This window comes from Dama dama, unplaced genomic scaffold (genome assembly GCF_033118175.1).
Source record: "Dama dama isolate Ldn47 unplaced genomic scaffold, ASM3311817v1 ptg000057l, whole genome shotgun sequence".
In the NCBI taxonomy this organism is placed as follows: domain Eukaryota; kingdom Metazoa; phylum Chordata; class Mammalia; order Artiodactyla; family Cervidae; genus Dama; species Dama dama.
The window spans coordinates 3,073,728-3,094,142 of NW_026870885.1; positions in this window are offsets into that span (position 1 = coordinate 3,073,728).

Genomic DNA, 20,415 nt, shown 5'->3' on the forward strand with positions numbered 1-20,415 from the left:
AACATGAAGAGCCTGAAAAGGTGTGAAAAATATCAAGAGCTTCTAAATGTGTCAAAAATATGAGGAGCTTGAAACGGTCTGAAAAATAGGAGGAGCATGAAGTGGTGTTGAAAAACATGAAGATCCGGAAAATTGTGAAAAATATGAAGAGCTTCCAAAGGTGTCAAAAATATGAGGAGCATGAAACGGTCTTAAAAATAGGAGGTTCATGAAGCGGTGTTGAAAAACATGAAGAACCTGAAAAGGTGTGAAAAAAGTTAAGAGCTTCAAAAGGTGTCAAAAATATGAGGAGCATGAAACGGGCTGAAAAATAGGAGAAGCATGAAACGATGATCAAAAACATGAAGAGCCTGAAAAGTTGTGAAAAATATGAAGAGCTTCAAAAGGTGTCAAAAATATGAGGAGTATGAATCGGTCTGAAAAATAGGAGGAGCAAGAAGCTGTGTTGAAAAAGATGAAGAGCCTGAAAACGTGTGAAAATATGAAGAGCTTCAAAAGGTGTCAAAAATATGAAGAGCTTCAAAAGGTGTCAAAAATGAGATGAGCATGAAACGGTCTGAAAAATAGGAGGAGCATGAAGCGGTGTTCAAAAACATGAAGAGCCTGAAAAGTTGTGAAATATATGAAGAGCTTCAAAAGGTGTGAAATACATGAGGAGCATGAAACTCTCTGAAAAATAGGAGGAGCATGAATTGGTGTTCAAAACATGAAGAGCCTGAGAAGATGTGAAAAATATGAAGAGCTTCAAAAAGTGTGAAAATTATGAAGAGCTTCAAAAGGTGTCAAAAATGAGATGAGCATGAAACGGTCTGAAAAATAGGACGAGCATGAAGTAGTGTTGCAAAATATGAAGAGCCTGAAAAGTTGTGAAAAATATGAAGAGCTTCAAAAGGTGTGAAAAATATGAGGAGAATGACACGGTCTGAAAAATAGGAGGAACATGAAGCGGTGTTGAAAAACATGAAGAGCCTGAAACCGTGTGAAAAATATGAAGAGCTTCAAAAGGTGTGAAATACATGAGGATCATGAAATGGTCTGAAAAATAGGAGGAGCATGAAACGGTGTTCAAAAATAGGAAGAGCCTGAAAATTGTGAAAAATATGACAGCTTCAAAAGGTGTCAAAAATATGAGCAGCATGAAACGGTCTGAAAAATAGGAGGAGCATGAAGCGGTGTTCAAAAACATGAAAAGCCTGAAAAGGTTTGAAAAATATGAAGAGCCTCAAAACGTGTCAAAAATGAGAAGAGCATGAAACTGTTTGAAAAATAGGAGTAGCATGAAGTGGTGTTGAAAAAAAAGAAGACACTGAAAAGGTGTGAAATATATGAATAGCTTCAACAGTGTCAAAAATATGAGGAGAATGAAAGCGTCTCAAAAATAGGAGGAGCATGACACGGTGTTGAAAAACATGAAGAGCATGAAAAGGTGTGAAAAATATGAAGAGATTCAAAAGCTGTCAAAAATATGAGGAGCCTGAAACCGTCTGCAAAATAGAAGGAGCATGAAGTGGGGTTGAAAGGGATGAAGAGCCTGAAAAGGTGTGAAAATATGAAGAGCTTCAAAAGGAGTCAAAAATATGAGGAGCATGAAACCGTCTGAAAAATAGGAGGAGCATGACACGGTGTTGAAAACATGAAGAGCCTTAAAATGTGAGAAAAATATGAAGAGCTTCAAAAGGTGTCAAAAATATCAGGAGCATGAAATGATCTGAAAAATAGGAGGAACATGAAACGGTCTGAAAAATAGGAGAGGCATGAAGTGGTGTTGAAAGACATGAAGAGCCTGAAAAGGTGTGAAAAATATGAAGAGCTTCAAAATGTGTCAAAAATATGAGGAGCATGAAACGATCTGAAATATAGGAGGATCATGAAGCCATGTTGAAAAAAATGAAGAGCCTGAAAATGTGTGAAAAATATGAAGAGCTTCAAAAGGTGTCAAAAATATGAGGAGCATGAAACGGTCTGAAATACAGGAGGAGCATGAAGCGGTGTTGAAAAACCTGAAGAGATTGAAAACGTGTGAAATATATGAAGAGCTTCAAAAGGTGTGAAAAATATGAAGAGCTTCAAAAGGTGTCAAAAATATGAAGAGCTTCAAAAGGTGTCAAAAATATGAGGAGCATGAAACAGTCTGAAAAATAGGAGGAGCATGAAACGGTGTTCAAAAACATGAAGAGCCTGAAAAGGTGTGAAAAATATCAAGAGCTTCTAAATGTGTCAAAAATATGAGGAGCTTGAAACGGTCTGAAAAATAGGAGGAGCATGAAGTGGTGTTGAAAAACATGAAGATCCGGAAAATTGTGAAAAATATGAAGAGCTTCCAAAGGTGTCAAAAATATGAGGAGCATGAAACGGTCTTAAAAATAGGAGGTTCATGAAGCGGTGTTGAAAAACATGAAGAACCTGAAAAGGTGTGAAAAAAGTTAAGAGCTTCAAAAGGTGTCAAAAATATGAGGAGCATGAAACGGGCTGAAAAATAGGAGAAGCATGAAACGATGATCAAAAACATGAAGAGCCTGAAAAGTTGTGAAAAATATGAAGAGCTTCAAAAGGTGTCAAAAATATGAGGAGTATGAATCGGTCTGAAAAATAGGAGGAGCAAGAAGCTGTGTTGAAAAAGATGAAGAGCCTGAAAACGTGTGAAAATATGAAGAGCTTCAAAAGGTGTCAAAAATATGAAGAGCTTCAAAAGGTGTCAAAAATGAGATGAGCATGAAACGGTCTGAAAAATAGGAGGAGCATGAAGCGGTGTTCAAAAACATGAAGAGCCTGAAAAGTTGTGAAATATATGAAGAGCTTCAAAAGGTGTGAAATACATGAGGAGCATGAAACTCTCTGAAAAATAGGAGGAGCATGAATTGGTGTTCAAAACATGAAGAGCCTGAGAAGATGTGAAAAATATGAAGAGCTTCAAAAAGTGTGAAAATTATGAAGAGCTTCAAAAGGTGTCAAAAATGAGATGAGCATGAAACGGTCTGAAAAATAGGACGAGCATGAAGTAGTGTTGCAAAATATGAAGAGCCTGAAAAGTTGTGAAAAATATGAAGAGCTTCAAAAGGTGTGAAAAATATGAGGAGAATGACACGGTCTGAAAAATAGGAGGAACATGAAGCGGTGTTGAAAAACATGAAGAGCCTGAAACCGTGTGAAAAATATGAAGAGCTTCAAAAGGTGTGAAATACATGAGGATCATGAAATGGTCTGAAAAATAGGAGGAGCATGAAACGGTGTTCAAAAATAGGAAGAGCCTGAAAATTGTGAAAAATATGACAGCTTCAAAAGGTGTCAAAAATATGAGCAGCATGAAACGGTCTGAAAAATAGGAGGAGCATGAAGCGGTGTTCAAAAACATGAAAAGCCTGAAAAGGTTTGAAAAATATGAAGAGCCTCAAAACGTGTCAAAAATGAGAAGAGCATGAAACTGTTTGAAAAATAGGAGTAGCATGAAGTGGTGTTGAAAAAAAAGAAGACACTGAAAAGGTGTGAAATATATGAATAGCTTCAACAGTGTCAAAAATATGAGGAGAATGAAAGCGTCTCAAAAATAGGAGGAGCATGACACGGTGTTGAAAAACATGAAGAGCATGAAAAGGTGTGAAAAATATGAAGAGATTCAAAAGCTGTCAAAAATATGAGGAGCCTGAAACCGTCTGCAAAATAGAAGGAGCATGAAGTGGGGTTGAAAGGGATGAAGAGCCTGAAAAGGTGTGAAAATATGAAGAGCTTCAAAAGGAGTCAAAAATATGAGGAGCATGAAACCGTCTGAAAAATAGGAGGAGCATGACACGGTGTTGAAAACATGAAGAGCCTTAAAATGTGAGAAAAATATGAAGAGCTTCAAAAGGTGTCAAAAATATCAGGAGCATGAAATGATCTGAAAAATAGGAGGAACATGAAACGGTCTGAAAAATAGGAGAGGCATGAAGTGGTGTTGAAAGACATGAAGAGCCTGAAAAGGTGTGAAAAATATGAAGAGCTTCAAAATGTGTCAAAAATATGAGGAGCATGAAACGATCTGAAATATAGGAGGATCATGAAGCCATGTTGAAAAAAATGAAGAGCCTGAAAATGTGTGAAAAATATGAAGAGCTTCAAAAGGTGTCAAAAATATGAGGAGCATGAAACGGTCTGAAATACAGGAGGAGCATGAAGCGGTGTTGAAAAACCTGAAGAGATTGAAAACGTGTGAAATATATGAAGAGCTTCAAAAGGTGTGAAAAATATGAAGAGCTTCAAAAGGATTCAAAAATATGAGGAGCATGAAACGGTCTGAAAAATAGGAGGAGCATGAAGCGGTGTTGAAAAACAAGAAAAACCTGAAAAGCTGTGAAAAATATGAAGAGCTTCAAAACGTGTCAAAAATATGAGGAGCTTGAAACAGTCTGAAAAATTGGAGGAGCATGAAGCGGTGTTGAAAAACATGAAGAGCCTGAAAAGGTGTGAAAAATATGAAGAGCTTCAAAACGAGTCAAAAATATGAGGAGCAGTAAACGGTCTGAAAAATAGGAGGATCATCAAGTGGTGTTGAAAAACATGAAGAGCCTGAAAGGGTATGAAAAATATGAAGAGCTTCAAAATGTGTCAAAAATATGAGGAGCATGAATCCATCTGAAAAATAGAAAGAGCATGAAACGGTATTCAAAAACATGAAGAGGCTGAAAAGGTGTGAAAGATATGAAGAGCTTCAAAATGTGTGAAATACATGAGGAGCATGAAACGGTCTGAAAAATAGGAGGAGCATGAAGCGGTGTTGTAAAACATGAAGAGCCTGAAAAGGTGTGAAAAATATGAAGAGCTTCAAAAGGTGCCAAAAATATGAGGAGCATGAAACGGTCTGAAAATAGGAGGAGCATGAAGTGGTGTTGAAGTTCATGAAGATCCTGAAAGGCTGTGTAAAATACGAAGAGCTTCAAAAGTTGTGAAATACATGAGGATCATGAAAAGCTCTGAAAAATAGGAGGAGCATGAAGCGGTGTTCAAAAAAAAATGAAGAGCCTGAAAATTTGTGAAAAATATGAAGAGCTTCAAAAGGTGTCAAAAATATGAGGAGCATGAAATGGTCTGAAAAATAGGAGGAGCATGAAGCGGTGGTCAAAAACATAAAGAGCCTTAAATTGTGAAATATATGAAGAGCTTCAAAAGGTGAGAAATATATGAGGATCATGAAACTGTCTTAAAAATAGGAAGAGCTTGAAGCTGTGTTCAAAAACATGAAGAGCCTGAAAAGGTGTGAAAAATATGAAGAGCTTCAAAAGGTGTGAAATACATGAGAAGCATGAAACGGTCTGAAAAATAGGAGGAGCATGAAGCGGTGTTGAAAAACATGAAGAGCCTGAAAAGGTGTGAAAAATATGAAGAGCTTCAAAAGGTGTGAAAAATATGAGGAGCATGAAACGGTCTGAAAAATAGGAGGAGCATGAAGCCGTGTTGAAAAACATGAAGAGCCTGGAAGGGTGTAAAAAATATGAAGAGCTTCAAAAGGTGTCAAAAATATAAGGAACATGAAACGGTCTGAAAAATAGGAGGAGCATGAAGTGGTGTTGAAAATAATGAAGAACCTGAAAAGGTGTGTAAAATATGAAGAGCCGCAAAATGTGTGAAATACATGAGGAGCATGAAACGGTCTGAAAAATAGGAAGAGCTTGAAGCTGTGTTAAAAAACATGAAGAGCCTGAAAAGGTGTGAAATATATGAAGAGATTCAAAAGGTGTCAAAAAAATGAGGAGCATGAAACGGTCTGAAAAATAGGAGGAGCATGAAACGGTGTTCAAAACCATGAAGAGCCTGAAAAGGTGTGAAAAATATGAAGAGCTTCAAAAGGTGTCAACAATATGAGCAGCATGAAACGGTCTGAAAAATAGGAGGAGCATGAAACGGTGTTCATAAACATGAACAGCCTGAAAAAGTGTGAAAAATATGAAGAGCTTCAAAAGCTGTCAATAATATGAGGAGCATGAAACGGTCTGAAAAACAGGACGATCATGAAGCGGTGTTGAAAAATATTAAGAGCCTGAAAAGTTGTGAAAAATATGAAGAGCTTCAAAAGGTGTGAAAAATATGAAGAGCTTCCAGAGGTGTCAAAAATGAGATGAGCGTGAAACGGTCTGCAAAATAGGAGGAGCATGAAGTGGTGTTGAAAAACATGAAGTGCCTGAAATGGTGTGAAATATATGAAGAGCTTCAAAAAGTGTGAAATATATGAAGAGCTTCAAATGGTGAGAAATATATGAGGAGCATGAAACGGACTGAAAAATAGGAGGAGCATGAAGTGGTGTTGAAAAACATGAAGTGCCTGAAATGGTGTGAAATATATGAAGAGCTTCAAAAGGTGTGAAATATATGAAGAGCTTCAAATGGTGAGAAATATATGAGGAGCATGAAACGGTCTGAAAAATACGAGGATCAAGAAGCGGTGTTCAAAAACATGAAGAGCCTGAAAAGCTGTGAAAAATATGAAGAGCCTCAAGCTGTGAAATACTTGAGGAGCATGAAACGTTCTGAAAAATATGACGAGCATGAAACCGTGTTCAAAAATATGAAGAGTCTGAAAAGGTCTGAAAAATATGAAGAGCTTCAAAAGATGTGAAATACATGAGGAGCATGAAACGGTCTGAAAAATAGGAGGATCATGAAGCGGTGTTGAAAAATATGAAGAGCCTGAAAACGTGTGAAAAATATGAAGAGCTGCAAAAAGTGTCAAGAATGAGATGAGCATGAAATGGTCTGAAAAATAGGAGGAGCATGAAGCCGTGTTGAAAAACATGAAGAGCCTGGAAGGGTGTAAAAAATATGAAGAGCTTCAAAAGGTGTCAAAAATATAAGGAACATGAAACCGTCTGAAAAATAGGAGGAGCATGAAGTGGTGTTGAAAATAATGAAGAACCTGAAAAGGTGTGTAAAATATGAAGAGCCGCAAAATGTGTGAAATACATGAGGAGCATGAAACGGTCTGAAAAATAGGAAGAGCTTGAAGCTGTGTTCAAAAACATGAAGAGCCTGAAAAGGTGTGAAATATATGAAGAGATTCAAAAGGTGTCAAAAAAATGAGGAGCATGAAACGGTCTGAAAAATAGGAGGAGCATGAAACGGTGTTCAAAACCATGAAGAGCCTGAAAAGGTGTGAAAAATATGAAGAGCTTCAAAAGGTGTCAACAATATGAGCAGCATGAAACGGTCTGAAAAATAGGAGGAGCATGAAACGGTGTTCATAAACATGAACAGCCTGAAAAAGTGTGAAAAATATGAAGAGCTTCAAAAGCTGTCAATAATATGAGGAGCATGAAACGGTCTGAAAAACAGGACGATCATGAAGTGGTGTTGAAAAATATTAAGAGCCTGAAAAGTTGTGAAAAATATGAAGAGCTTCAAAAGGTGTGAAAAATATGAAGAGCTTCCAGAGGTGTCAAAAATGAGATGAGCGTGAAACGGTCTGCAAAATAGGAGGAGCATGAAGTGGTGTTGAAAAACATGAAGTGCCTGAAATGGTGTGAAATATATGAAGAGCTTCAAAAAGTGTGAAATATATGAAGAGCTTCAAATGGTGAGAAATATATGAGGAGCATGAAACGGACTGAAAAATAGGAGGAGCATGAAGTGGTGTTGAAAAACATGAAGTGCCTGAAATGGTGTGAAATATATGAAGAGCTTCAAAAGGTGTGAAATATATGAAGAGCTTCAAATGGTGAGAAATATATGAGGAGCATGAAACGGTCTGAAAAATACGAGGATCAAGAAGCGGTGTTCAAAAACATGAAGAGCCTGAAAAGCTGTGAAAAATATGAAGAGCCTCAAGCTGTGAAATACTTGAGGAGCATGAAACGTTCTGAAAAATATGACGAGCATGAAACCGTGTTCAAAAATATGAAGAGTCTGAAAAGGTCTGAAAAATATGAAGAGCTTCAAAAGATGTGAAATACATGAGGAGCATGAAACGGTCTGAAAAATAGGAGGATCATGAAGCGGTGTTGAAAAATATGAAGAGCCTGAAAACGTGTGAAAAATATGAAGAGCTGCAAAAAGTGTCAAGAATGAGATGAGCATGAAATGGTCTGAAAAATAGGAGGAGCATGAAGCCGTGTTGAAAAACATGAAGAGCCTGGAAGGGTGTAAAAAATATGAAGAGCTTCAAAAGGTGTCAAAAATATAAGGAACATGAAACCGTCTGAAAAATAGGAGGAGCATGAAGTGGTGTTGAAAATAATGAAGAACCTGAAAAGGTGTGTAAAATATGAAGAGCCGCAAAAAGTGTGAAATACATGAGGAGCATGAAACGGTCTGAAAAATAGGAGGAGCATGAAGAGGTGTTCAAAAATATGAAGAGCCTGAAAATTTGTGAAAACTATGAAGCGCTTCAGAAGGTGTCAAAAATGAGATGAGCATGAAACGGTCTGAAAAATAGGAGGAGCATGAAGTGGTGTTGAAAAACATTGAGAGCCTGAAAATGTGTGAAATATATGACAAGCTTCAAAAGATTTCAGAAATGAGAGGAGCATGAAACGGTCTGAAAAATAGGAGAAGCATGAAGGGGTGTTGAAAAACGTGAACAACCTGAAAAGGTGTGAAAAATATGAATAGTTTCAAAAGATGTGAAAAATATGAAGAACTTCAAAAGCTGTCAAAAATCAGATGAGCATGAAATGGTCTGAGAAATAGGAGAAGCATGAAGTGGTGTTGAAAAACATGAAGAGCTTCAAAAAGTGTGAAATATATGAAGAGCTTCAAAAGGTGTGAAAAATATGAAGAGCTTCAAAAGGTGTCAAAAATATGAGGAGCATGAAACGGTCTGAAAAATAGGAGGAGCATTGTAACATTGTTGAAAAAATTGAAGAGCCTGAAAAGGTGTGAAAAATATGACGAGCTTCAAAAAGTGTCAAAAATATGAGGAGCATGAAAAGGTCTGAAAAATAGGAGGAGCATGAAGCGGTGTTGAAAAACATGAAGAGCCTGAAAAGGTGTGAAAAATATGAAGAGCTTCAAAAAGTGGCAACAATATGAGCAGCATGAAACGGTCTGAAAAATAGGAGGAGCACGAAACGGTGTTCATAAACATGAAGAGCCTGAAAAGGTGTGAAAAATATGAAGAGCTTCAAAAGCTGTCAATAATATGAGGAGCATGAAATGGTCTGAAAATCAGGACGATCATGAAGCGGTGTTGAAAAATATGAAGAGCCTGAAAAGGTGTGAAAAATATGAAGAGCTTCAAAAGGTGTGAAATATATGAAGAGCTTCCTGAGGTGTCAAAAATGAGATGAGCATGAAACGGTCTGAAAAATAGGAGGATCAAGAAGCAGTGTTGAAAAACATGAAGAGCCTGAAAAGGTGTGAAAAATGTGAAGAGCTTCCAAAGGTGTAAAAATATGAGGAGCATGAAACGTTCTGAAAAATAGGAGGAGCATGAAACCGTGTTCAAAAATATGAAGAGTCTGAAAAGGTCTGAAAAATATGAAGAGCTTCAAAGGTGTGAAATACATGAGGAGCATAAAACGGTCTGAAAAATAGGAGGATCATGAAGCGGTGTTGAAAAATATGAAGAGCCTGAAAACGTGTGAAAATATGAAGAGCTGCAAAAAGTGTCAAGAATGAGATGAGCATGAAATGGTGTGAAAAATAGGAGGAGCATGAAGCGGTGTAGAAAAACATGAAGAGCCTGAAAAGTTGTGAAAAATATGAATAGCTTCAAAAGGTGTCAAAAATAAGAGGAGCATGAAACAGTCTGAAAAATAGGAGGAGCATGATGCGGTGTAGAAAAACATGAAGAGCCTGAAAAGGTGTGAATAATATGAACAGCTTCAAAAGGTGTGAAAAATATGAAGACATTCAAAGGTGTCAAAATTATGAGGAGCAAGAAACTGTCTGAAAATAGGAGGAGCATGAAACGGTGTTGAAAAACATGAAGAGCCTTAAAAGGTGTGAAAAATATGAACAGCTACAAAAGGTGTCAAAAATATGAGGAGCATGAAACGGTATGAAAAATAGGAGGAGCATGAAGCGGTGTTCAAAAACATGAAGAGCCTGAAAAGTTGGGAAAAATATGAAGAGCTTCAAAAGGTGTGAAATACATGAGGAGCATGAAACGGTCTGAAAAATAGGAGGAGCATGAAGCGGTGTTGAAAAACATGAAGAGCCTGAAAAGGTGTGAAAAATATGAATAGCTTCAAAAGGTGTGAAAAATATGAGGAACATGAAACGGTCTGAAAAATAGGAGGAGCATGAAGCGGTGTTCAAAAATATGAAGAGCCTGAAAATTTGTGAAAACTATGAAGCGCTTCAGAATGTGTCAAAAATGAGATGAGCATGAAACGGTCTGAAAAATAGGAGGAGCATGAAGTGGTGTTGAAAAACATTAAGAGCCTGAAAATGTGTGAAATATATGAAGAGCTTCAAAAGATTTTAGAAATGAGAGGAGCATGAAACGGTCTGAAAAATAGGAGGAGCATAAAGCGGTGTTGAAAAACATGCAGAGCCTGAAAAGGTGTGAAAAATATGAATAGTTTCAAATGATGTGAAAAATATGAAGAACTTCAAAAGCTGTCAAAAATGAGATGAGCATGAAACGGTCTGAGAAATAGGAGAAGCATGAAGTGGTGTTGAAAAACATGAAGAGCTTGAAAAAGTGTGAAATATATGAAGAGCTTCAAAAGGTGTGAAAAATATGAAGAGCTTCAAAAGGTGTCAAAAATATGAGGAGCATGAAACGGTCTGAAAAATAGGAGGAGCACTGTAACATTGTTGAAAAAATTGAAGAGCCTGAAAAGGTGTGAAAAATATGAAGAGCTTCAAAAGGTGTCAAAACTATGAGGAGTATGAAACGGTCTGAAAAATAGGAGCAGCATGAAACGGTGTTCAAAAAAAAGAAGAGCCTGAAAAGGTGTTAAAAATATGAAGACCTTCAAAATGTGTCAAAAATATGAGGAGCATGAAACGGTCTGAAAAATAGGAGGAGCATGAAACGGTGTTCAAAAACATGAAGAGCCTGAAAAGCTGTGAAAAATATGAAGAGCCTCAAGGTGTGAAATACTTGAGGAGCATTAATCGGTCTGAAAAATAGGAGGAGCATGAAGCGGTGTTGAAAAACATGAAGAGCCTGAAAAGGTGTGAAAAATATGAAGAGCTTCAAAAGGTGTCAAAACTATGAGGAGTATGAAACGGTCTGAAAAATAGGAGCAGCATGAAACGGTGTTCAAAAACATGAAGAGCCTGAAAAGGTGTTAAAAATATGAAGAGCTTCAAAAGTTGTCAAAAATATGAGAAGCATGAATCGATCTGAAAAATAGGAGAAGCATGAAGTGGTGTTCACAAACATGACGAGCCAGAAAAAGTGTGAAAAATATGAACAGCTTCAAAAGGTGTCAAAAATATGGGAGCATGAAACGGTCTGAAAAAATAGGAGGAAAATGAAGCGGTGTTGAAAACCATGAAGAGCCTGAAAAGGTGAGAGAAATATGACGAGCTTCAAAACGTGTCAAAAATATGAGAAGCATGAAACGGTCTGAAAAATAGGAGATTCATGAAACGGTGTTCAAAAACCTGAAGAGCCAGAAAAGGTGTGAAAAATATGAAGAGCCTCAAAAGGTTTGAAAAATATGAAGAGCTTCAAAAGCTGTCAAAAATGAGATGAGCATGAAACGGTCTGAAAAATAGGAGGGGCATGAAGTTGTGTTGAAAAACATGAAGAGCCTGAAAAGGAGTGAAAAATAGGAAGAGCTTCAAAAGGTGTCAAAAATATGTGGAGCATGAAACGGTCTGTAATATAGGAGGAGCATGAAACGGTGTTCAAAAAAATGAAGAGCCTGAAAAGGTGTGAAAAATATGAAGAGCTTCAAAAGGTGTCAAAATATGAGGAGCATGAAACGGTCTGAAAAATAGGAGGAGCATGAAGCGGTGTTCAAAAACATGAAGAGCCTGAAAAGGTGTGAAATATATGAAGAGCCTCAAAAAGTGTGAAAAATATGAAGAGCTTCAAAAGGTGTGAAATACATGAGGAGCATGAAACGGTCTGAAAAATAGGAGGAGCATGAAGCGGTGTTGAAAAACATGAAGAGCCTGAAAAGGTGTGAAAAATATGAAGAGCTTCAAAAGGTGTGAAAAATATGAGGAGCATGAAACGGTCTGAAAAATAGGAGGAGCATGAAGCCGTGTTGAAAAACATGAAGAGCCTGGAAGGGTGTAAAAAATATGAAGAGCTTCAAAAGGTGTCAAAAATAAGGAACATGAAACGGTCTGAAAAATAGGAGGAGCATGAAGTGGTGTTGAAAATAATGAAGAACCTGAAAAGGTGTGTAAAATATGAAGAGCCGCAAAATGTGTGAAATACATGAGGAGCATGAAACGGTCTGAAAAATAGGAAGAGCTTGAAGCTGTGTTCAAAAACATGAAGAGCCTGAAAAGGTGTGAAATATATGAAGAGATTCAAAAGGTGTCAAAAAAATGAGGAGCATGAAACGGTCTGAAAAATAGGAGGAGCATGAAACGGTGTTCAAAACCATGAAGAGCCTGAAAAGGTGTGAAAAATATGAAGAGCTTCAAAAGGTGTCAACAATATGAGCAGCATGAAACGGTCTGAAAAATAGGAGGAGCATGAAACGGTGTTCATAAACATGAACAGCCTGAAAAAGTGTGAAAAATATGAAGAGCTTCAAAAGCTGTCAATAATATGAGGAGCATGAAACGGTCTGAAAAACAGGACGATCATGAAGCGGTGTTGAAAAATATTAAGAGCCTGAAAAGTTGTGAAAAATATGAAGAGCTTCAAAAGGTGTGAAAAATATGAAGAGCTTCCAGAGGTGTCAAAAATGAGATGAGCGTGAAACGGTCTGCAAAATAGGAGGAGCATGAAGTGGTGTTGAAAAACATGAAGTGCCTGAAATGGTGTGAAATATATGAAGAGCTTCAAAAAGTGTGAAATATATGAAGAGCTTCAAATGGTGAGAAATATATGAGGAGCATGAAACGGACTGAAAAATAGGAGGAGCATGAAGTGGTGTTGAAAAACATGAAGGGCCTGAAATGGTGTGAAATATATGAAGAGCTTCAAAAGGTGTGAAATATATGAAGAGCTTCAAATGGTGAGAAATATATGAGGAGTATGAAACGGTCTGAAAAATACGAGGATCAAGAAGCGGTGTTCAAAAACATGAAGAGCCTGAAAAGCTGTGAAAAATATGAAGAGCCTCAAGCTGTGAAATACTTGAGGAGCATGAAACGTTCTGAAAAATATGACGAGCATGAAACCGTGTTCAAAAATATGAAGAGTCTGAAAAGGTCTGAAAAATATGAAGAGCTTCAAAAGATGTGAAATACATGAGGAGCATGAAACGGTCTGAAAAATAGGAGGATCATGAAGCGGTGTTGAAAAATATGAAGAGCCTGAAAACGTGTGAAAAATATGAAGAGCTGCAAAAAGTGTCAAGAATGAGATGAGCATGAAATGGTCTGAAAAATAGGAGGAGCATGAAGCCGTGTTGAAAAACATGAAGAGCCTGGAAGGGTGTAAAAAATATGAAGAGCTTCAAAAGGTGTCAAAAATATAAGGAACATGAAACCGTCTGAAAAATAGGAGGAGCATGAAGTGGTGTTGAAAATAATGAAGAACCTGAAAAGGTGTGTAAAATATGAAGAGCCGCAAAAAGTGTGAAATACATGAGGAGCATGAAACGGTCTGAAAAATAGGAGGAGCATGAAGAGGTGTTCAAAAATATGAAGAGCCTGAAAATTTGTGAAAACTATGAAGCGCTTCAGAAGGTGTCAAAAATGAGATGAGCATGAAACGGTCTGAAAAATAGGAGGAGCATGAAGTGGTGTTGAAAAACATTGAGAGCCTGAAAATGTGTGAAATATATGACAAGCTTCAAAAGATTTCAGAAATGAGAGGAGCATGAAACGGTCTGAAAAATAGGAGAAGCATGAAGGGGTGTTGAAAAACGTGAACAACCTGAAAAGGTGTGAAAAATATGAATAGTTTCAAAAGATGTGAAAAATATGAAGAACTTCAAAAGCTGTCAAAAATCAGATGAGCATGAAATGGTCTGAGAAATAGGAGAAGCATGAAGTGGTGTTGAAAAACATGAAGAGCTTCAAAAAGTGTGAAATATATGAAGAGCTTCAAAAGGTGTGAAAAATATGAAGAGCTTCAAAAGGTGTCAAAAATATGAGGAGCATGAAACGGTCTGAAAAATAGGAGGAGCATTGTAACATTGTTGAAAAAATTGAAGAGCCTGAAAAGGTGTGAAAAATATGACGAGCTTCAAAAAGTGTCAAAAATATGAGGAGCATGAAAAGGTCTGAAAAATAGGAGGAGCATGAAGCGGTGTTGAAAAACATGAAGAGCCTGAAAAGGTGTGAAAAATATGAAGAGCTTCAAAAAGTGGCAACAATATGAGCAGCATGAAACGGTCTGAAAAATAGGAGGAGCACGAAACGGTGTTCATAAACATGAAGAGCCTGAAAAGGTGTGAAAAATATGAAGAGCTTCAAAAGCTGTCAATAATATGAGGAGCATGAAATGGTCTGAAAATCAGGACGATCATGAAGCGGTGTTGAAAAATATGAAGAGCCTGAAAAGGTGTGAAAAATATGAAGAGCTTCAAAAGGTGTGAAATATATGAAGAGCTTCCTGAGGTGTCAAAAATGAGATGAGCATGAAACGGTCTGAAAAATAGGAGGATCAAGAAGCAGTGTTGAAAAACATGAAGAGCCTGAAAAGGTGTGAAAAATGTGAAGAGCTTCCAAAGGTGTAAAAATATGAGGAGCATGAAACGTTCTGAAAAATAGGAGGAGCATGAAACCGTGTTCAAAAATATGAAGAGTCTGAAAAGGTCTGAAAAATATGAAGAGCTTCAAAGGTGTGAAATACATGAGGAGCATAAAACGGTCTGAAAAATAGGAGGATCATGAAGCGGTGTTCAAAAACATGAAGAGCCTGAAAACGTGTGAAAATATGAAGAGCTGCAAAAAGTGTCAAGAATGAGATGAGCATGAAATGGTGTGAAAAATAGGAGGAGCATGAAGCGGTGTAGAAAAACATGAAGAGCCTGAAAAGTTGTGAATAATATGAACAGCTTCAAAAGGTGTGAAAAATATGAAGACATTCAAAGGTGTCAAAATTATGAGGAGCATGAAACAATCTGAAAAATAGGAGGAGCATGATGCGGTGTAGAAAAACATGAAGAGCCTGAAAAGGTGTGAATAATATGAACAGCTTCAAAAGGTGTGAAAAATATGAAGACATTCAAAGGTGTCAAAATTATGAGGAGCAAGAAACTGTCTGAAAATAGGAGGAGCATGAAACGGTGTTGAAAAACATGAAGAGCCTTAAAAGGTGTGAAAAATATGAACAGCTACAAAAGGTGTCAAAAATATGAGGAGCATGAAACGGTATGAAAAATAGGAGGAGCATGAAGCGGTGTTCAAAAACATGAAGAGCCTGAAAAGTTGGGAAAAATATGAAGAGCTTCAAAAGGTGTGAAATACATGAGGAGCATGAAACGGTCTGAAAAATAGGAGGAGCATGAAGCGGTGTTGAAAAACATGAAGAGCCTGAAAAGGTGTGAAAAATATGAATAGCTTCAAAAGGTGTGAAAAATATGAGGAACATGAAACGGTCTGAAAAATAGGAGGAGCATGAAGCGGTGTTCAAAAATATGAAGAGCCTGAAAATTTGTGAAAACTATGAAGCGCTTCAGAAGGTGTCAAAAATGAGATGAGCATGAAACGGTCTGAAAAATAGGAGGAGCATGAAGTGGTGTTGAAAAACATTAAGAGCCTGAAAATGTGTGAAATATATGAAGAGCTTCAAAAGATTTTAGAAATGAGAGGAGCATGAAACGGTCTGAAAAATAGGAGGAGCATAAAGCGGTGTTGAAAAACATGCAGAGCCTGAAAAGGTGTGAAAAATATGAATAGTTTCAAATGATGTGAAAAATATGAAGAACTTCAAAAGCTGTCAAAAATGAGATGAGCATGAAACGGTCTGAGAAATAGGAGAAGCATGAAGTGGTGTTGAAAAACATGAAGAGCTTGAAAAAGTGTGAAATATATGAAGAGCTTCAAAAGGTGTGAAAAATATGAAGAGCTTCAAAAGGTGTCAAAAATATGAGGAGCATGAAACGGTCTGAAAAATAGGAGGAGCATTGTAACATTGTTGAAAAAATTGAAGAGCCTGAAAAGGTGTGAAAAATATGAAGAGCTTCAAAATGTGTCAAAAATATGAGGAACATGAAACGGTCTGAAAAATAGGAGGAGCATGAAACGGTGTTCAAAAACATGAAGAGCCTGAAAAGCTGTGAAAAATATGAAGAGCCTCAAGGTTTGAAATACTTGAGGAGCATGAGTCGGTCTGAAAAATAGGAGGAGCATGAAGCGGTGTTGAAAAACATGAAGAGCCTGAAAAGGTGTGAAAAATATGAAGAGCTTCAAAAGGTGTCAAAACTATGAGGAGTATGAAACGGTCTGAAAAATAGGAGCAGCATGAAACGGTGTTCAAAAACATGAAGAGCCTGAAAAGGTGTTAAAAATATGAAGACCTTCAAAATGTGTCAAAAATATGAGGAGCATGAAACGGTCTGAAAAATAGGAGGAGCATGAAACGGTGTTCCAATACATGAAGAGCCTGAAAAGCTGTGAAAAATATGAAGAGCCTCAAGGTGTGAAATACTTGAGGAGCATGAAACGGTCTGAAAAATAGGAGGAGCATGAAGCGGTGTTGAAAAACATGAAGAGCCTGAAATGGTGTGAAAAATATGAAGAGCTTCAAAAGGTGTCAAAACTATGAGGAGTATGAAACGGTCTGAAAAATAGGAGCAGCATGAAACGGTGTTCAAAAACATGAAGAGCCTGAAAAGGTGTTAAAAATATGAAGAGCTTCAAAAGTTGTCAAAAATATGAGAAGCATGAATCGATCTGAAAAATAGGAGAAGCATGAAGTGGTGTTCACAAACATGACGAGCCAGAAAAAGTGTGAAAAATATGAACAGCTTCAAAAGGTGTCAAAAATATGGGAGCATGAAACGGTCTGAAAAAATAGGAGGAAAATGAAGCGGTGTTGAAAACCATGAAGAGCCTGAAAAGGTGAGAAAAATATGAAGAGCTTCAAAACGTGTCAAAAATATGAGAAGCATGAAACGGTCTGAAAAATAGGAGATTCATGAAACGGTGTTCAAAAACCTGAAGAGCCAGAAAAGGTGTGAAAAATATGAAGAGCCTCAAAAGGTTTGAAAAATATGAAGAGCTTCAAAAGCTGTCAAAAATGAGATGAGCATGAAACGGTCTGAAAAATAGGAGGGGAATGAAGTTGTGTTGAAAAACATGAAGAGCCTGAAAAGGAGTGAAAAATAGGAAGAGCTTCAAAAGGTGTCAAAAATATGTGGAGCATGAAACGGTCGGAAATATAGGAGGAGCATGAAACGGTGTTCAAAAAAATGAAGAGCCTGAAAAGGTGTGAAAAATATGAAGAGCTTCAAAAGGTGTCAAAATATGAGGAGCATGAAACGGTCTGAAAAATAGGAGGAGCATGAAGCGGTGTTCAAAAACATGCAGAGCCTGAAAAGGTGTGAAATATATGAAGAGCCTCAAAAAGTGTGAAAAATATGAAGAGCTTCAAAAGGTGTGAAATACATGAGGAGCATGAAACGGTCTGAAAAATAGGAGGAGCATGAAGCGGTGTTGAAAAACATGAAGAGCCTGAAAAGGTGTGAAAAATATGAATAGCTTCAAAAGGTGTGAAAAATATGAGGAACATGAAACGGTCTGAAAAATAGGAGGAGCATGAAGCGGTGTTCAAAAATATGAAGAGCCTGAAAATTTGTGAAAACTATGAAGCGCTTCAGAAGGTGTCAAAAATGAGATGAGCATGAAACGGTCTGAAAAATAGGAGGAGCATGAAGTGGTGTTGAAAAACATTAAGAGCCTGAAAATATGTGAAATATATGAAGAGCTTCAAAAGATTTTAGAAATGAGAGGAGCATGAAACGGTCTGAAAAATAGGAGGAGCATAAAGCGGTGTTGAAAAACATGCAGAGCCTGAAAAGGTGTGAAAAATATGAATAGTTTCAAATGATGTGAAAAATATGAAGAACTTCAAAAGCTGTCAAAAATGAGATGAGCATGAAACGGTCTGAGAAATAGGAGAAGCATGAAGTGGTGTGGAAAAACATGAAGAGCTTGAAAAAGTGTGAAATATATGAAGAGCTTCAAAAGGTGTGAAAAATATGAAGAGCTTCAAAAGGTGTCAAAAATATGAGGAGCATGAAACGGTCTGAAAAATAGGAGGAGCATTGTAACATTGTTGAAAAAATTGAAGAGCCTGAAAAGGTGTGAAAAATATGAAGAGCTTCAAAATGTGTCAAAAATATGAGGAACATGAAACGGTCTGAAAAATAGGAGGAGCATGAAACGGTGTTCAAAAACATGAAGAGCCTGAAAAGCTGTGAAAAATATGAAGAGCCTCAAGGTTTGAAATACTTGAGGAGCATGAGTCGGTCTGAAAAATAGGAGGAGCATGAAGCGGTGTTCAAAAACATGAAGAGCCTGAAAAGGTGTGAAATATATGAAGAGCCTCAAAAAGTGTGAAAAATATGAAGAGCTTCAAAAGGTGTGAAATACATGAGGAGCATGAAACGGTCTGAAAAATAGGAGGAGCCTAAAGCGGTGTTGAAAAACATGAAGAACCTGAAAAGGTGTGAAAAATATGAAGAGCTTCAAAAGGTGTGAAAAATATGAGGAGCATGAAACGGTCTGAAAAATAGGAGGAGCATGAAGCCGTGTTGAAAAACATGAAGAGCCTGAAAGGGTGTAACAAATATGAAGAGCTTCAGAAGGTGTCAAAAATGAGATGAGCATGAAACGGTCTGAAAAATAGGAGGAGCATGAAGCGGTGTTCCAATACATGAAGAGCCTGAAAACGTGTGAAATATATGAAGAGATTCAAAAGGTGTCAAAAATATGAGGAGCATGAAACGGTCTGAAAAAAATGAGGAGCAGGAAACCGTGTTCAAAAGTATGAAGAGCCTGAAAAAGTGTGAAAAATTTGAAGTGCTTCAAAAGGTGTGAAAATTAGGAGGGTCATGAAGCGGTGTTTCAAAACATGAAGAGCCTGAAAATGTGTGTAAAATATGAAGAGCTTCAAAACGTGTCAAAAATATGAGGAGCATGAAACGGTCTGAAAAAATAGGAGGATCAAGAAGCGGTGTTGAAAAACATGAAGATCTGAAAACGTGTGAAAAATATGAAGAGCTTCAAAAGGTGTGACAAATATGAAGAGCTTCAAAAGGTGTCAAAAATGAGATGAGCATGAAATGGTGTGAAAAAGGAGGAGCATGAAGTGGTGTTGAAAAACATGAAGAACCTGAAAAGGTGTAAAATATATGAAGAGATTCAAAAGGTGTCAAAAATATGAGGAGCTTGAAACGGTCTGAAAAATTTGAGGATCATGAAGCGGTGTTGAAAAACATGAAGAGCCTGAAAAGTTGTGAAAAATATGAAGAGCTTCAATGGTGTCAAAAATGGGAGGAGCATGAAACGGTCTGAAAAATAGGAGGAGCATGAAATCGTGTTCAAAAACATGAAGAGCCTGAAAAGGTGTGAAAAATATGAAGAGCTTCAAAATGTGTGAAATACATGAGGAGCATGAAACGATCTGAAAAGGAGGAGGAGCATGAAGCCGTGTTCAAAATCATGAACAGCCTAAAAAAGTGTGAAAAATATGAAGAGCTTCAAAAGGTGTGAAAAATATGAAGAGGTTCAAAAGGTGTCAAAAATATGAGGAGCATGAAACGGTCTGAAAAATAGGAGAGGCATGAATTTGTGTTGAAAAACATGAAGAGCCTGAAAAGTTGTGAAAAATATGAAGAGCTTCAAAGGTGTCAAAAATGGGAGGAGCATGAAACGGTGTGAAAAATAGGAGGAGCATGAAATCGTGTTCAAAAACATGAAGAGCCTGAAAAGGTGTTAAAAATATGAACAGCTTCAAAAGGTGTGAAAAATATGAAGAGCTTCAAAAGGTGTCAAAAATGAAATGAGCAAGAAACGGTCTGAAAAATCGGAGGAGCATGAAGTGGGGTTGAAAATCATGAAGAGCCTGAAAAGGTGTGTAAAATATGAAGAGCTTCAAAAGGAGTGAAATACATGAGGAGCATGAAACCGTCTGAATTATAGGAGGAGCATGAAACGGTGTTCAAAAACATGAATAGCCTGAAAAGGTGTGAAAAATATGAAGAGCTACAAAAGGTGTGAAAAATATGAAGAGCTCAAAAGGTGTGAAAGATATGAAGAGCTTCAAAAGGTGTGAGATACATGAGGAGCATGAAACGGTCAGAAAAATAGGAGGAGCATGAAGCGGTGTTGAAAAACATGAAGAACCTGAAAAGGTGTTAAAAATATGAAGAGCTTCCAAAGGTGTCAAAAATGTGAGGAGCATTAAAC